Consider the following 2,991-nt stretch of genomic DNA (forward strand, 5'->3'; position numbering starts at 1 on the left):
TAATTAATGCTAAGATGATGTGCGAGCTCTCACTTCACCAATTTGTAGTTGCTTCCACCGCTATGTAATTTTAATTTGATGCATATTTCATTCCACACATGTTTGTCATGTTAGTTGGCAATACTTGTGTCTAATATACATACATTGTTGGGTAACAAACGATGTTCATCAGGCTTAGAAGCTAATTTTTAGCTTTAAGTTGAAAAACATATCACTATTTTAAATTTTGGCTCAAAGTTCACTGACCCGCCTTGACCATATACTTAGTAGTATTAATAGGAATTATTACTATTCAAATTTTGGCTCAAAGTTGATTCACCCGTATTTATTACTTCCTCCATCTATTAAATTGTCTCAAGTTTATTAAATTTAGATGTAAAAACTAATAAATTTTGGATCAAAACTGTCGCGACTCAAGTTTGGCGCCAAAATTGATCAACATCATGAAAGCGTCAAATTCAATTCTCCATATATCAACTTTGAAAACTCCTTAAACAATACATCTTTAGTTTGAACTATTATCCAATTGACTCCTTAATTGTCACCTGCTAAGTTCATCAATATGTATTTAATGATTTTCTGTTACTATAAAAATGACGTCACAATGAGTATATTTTGTGTATTTAAACAACCCCAAATACGATGATTTCTAGTCGACCCGTACCTTATATGTCTACCTTATAATTCCAACATATGCACTTTTTCGGTGGATTTGCTTATACATTTTTCAATATGCAATTATGGTAGTAATTTGTCAGATTTGTAATAATATTCAATCAGCAAAGCATCTGGGTTACTCCTAGACAAATTTGTTAGATCGAATCATAGAAGAATTTGGGATTCACTGATCTCTACCAATATTTTTCAGCACACATGTGCATTAGCTAGCATGTACGCATAGATCCTGGACCTCACCGCACGCAGAGGAGCATCTCGTTGCTACTGGAAGCACTGCGGCGTTGGAGCAGCTCGGTTGCTGCCGGAGCCGCGGATGCGCTATTGTGCATTTGTGCTGGCACATCCTATGCTACCTCCGTTCAAACCGAGGCATCCTGATTCCTGAACCTGGATCGCATTCTGAACTATGCCACAGCCACGGCCGTTCGACGCGTACGCTGACGGTAACACCCCCGCTCTATTTCCTGGTACGGGGCGGCGTGGCCGCGGCCGGCGGAGGGGCGGCGCGGCGCGGGCAGAGCCGGGACGGGGCGGCGCGACGCGGGCGGGTCCGGGTGAGGCGCGGGCAGGCCGGGGTGGGGCGGGGCCGGGGCTGGGCGGCACTGCGCGGCGCGGGAGAGACCGGAGAATTGGCGGCGCGGCGCGGGAGGGGCCGGGGGCGGTGATACGTCTCCAACGTATCTATAATTTCTGATGTTCCATGCTAGTTTTATGATAATACCTACATGTTTTGCTCGCACTTTATAATGATTTCATGCATTTTTCAGAACTAACCTATTAACAAGATGCCGAAGTGCCAGTTCCTGTTTTCTGTTGTTTTTGGTTCCAGAAAGACTGTTCGGGCAATATTCTCGGAATTCAACGAAACAAAGACCAAATATCTTATTTTCCCCGGGAGGTTCCAGAACACCGAAGGAGAGTCGGAGGCGGGCAGCAGGGGGCCCACACCATATGGCGGCGCGGGTGGCCCCCTGGCCGCGCCAGCCTATGGGGAGGGGGCCCCGTGGCCCCTCCGACTCCGCCTCTTCGCCTATATAAGCCCCTGCGACCTAAAACGCGAGACCAATTGACGAAACTCCAGAAAGACTCCAGGGGCGCCGCCGCCATCGCGAAACTCCGTTTCGGGGGACAGAATCTCTGTTCCGGCACGCCGCCGGGACGGGGAAGTGCCCCCGGAAGCCATCTCCATCGACGCCACCGCCTCCATCATGCTCCGTGAGTAGTTCCCCCATGGACTACGGGTTCTAGCCGTAGCTAGTTGGTACTCTCTCCCCCATGTACTTCAATACAATGATCTCATGAGCTGCCTTACATGATTGAGATCCATCTGTTGTAATCGGTGTTGTGTTTGTTGGGATCCGATGGATTGTTACATTATGATTAGTCTATCTATAAAGTTTATGAAGTTATTGTTGCTGCAATCTTGTTGTGTTTAATGCTTGTCACTAGGGCCCAAGTGGCATGATCTTAGATTTAAGCTCTATACTTATTGCTTAGATTGTATCTACAAGTTGTTTGCACATGTCTATGTCCGGAACCCGAGGCCCCAGAGTGACAACAACTGGGATAACTAGAGGGGAAGGCTTAGATATGAGGATCACATGTTTTCACGGAGTGTTAATGCTTTGCTCCGGTGCTCTATTAAAAGGAGTAGCTTAATTTCCAGTAGATTCCCTAGAGGCCCGGCTGCCACCGGCTGGTAGGACAAAAGATGTTATGCAAGTTTCTCATTGCGAGCACGTATGACTATATATGGAAAACATGCCTACATGATTAATAATCTTGATGTTCTGTCTTAATGCTATTTCAATCCTGTCAATTGCCCAACTATAATTTGTTCACCCAACACTTGTTATTGGAGAGTTACCACTAGTGAAGATAGCTGGGAACCCCGGTCCATCTCTCATCATCATATACTCGGTCCTATATGTCATTGGAAGTAGTATCAACTATTTTCTGGTGCCATTGCTCTCATATTACTGCTACTGCTGCTGTGTTACTGTTACTACTGCTCTCATATTACTGCTGCTTTCACATCACCCCTGTTACTAGTGCTTTTCCAGGTGCAGCTGAATTGACAACTCAGTTGTTAAGGCTTATAAGTATTCTTTACCTCCCCTTGTGTCGAATCAATAAATTTGGGTTTTACTTCCCTCGAAGACTGTTGCGATCCCCTATACTTGTGGGTTACCAGGCGGCGCCGGCAGGACCGGGTTCGGCGCGGCCGGAGCATGGCCAGGGTCGGCGCGGGCGGGGCGGGAGGGGCGGGTGCGGCCGGGGGAGGGGCGGCGCGGCGCGGGCGGGGCCGGAGCA

This window comes from Lolium rigidum, chromosome 1, assembly GCF_022539505.1.
Source record: "Lolium rigidum isolate FL_2022 chromosome 1, APGP_CSIRO_Lrig_0.1, whole genome shotgun sequence".
NCBI lineage: Eukaryota > Viridiplantae > Streptophyta > Magnoliopsida > Poales > Poaceae > Lolium > Lolium rigidum.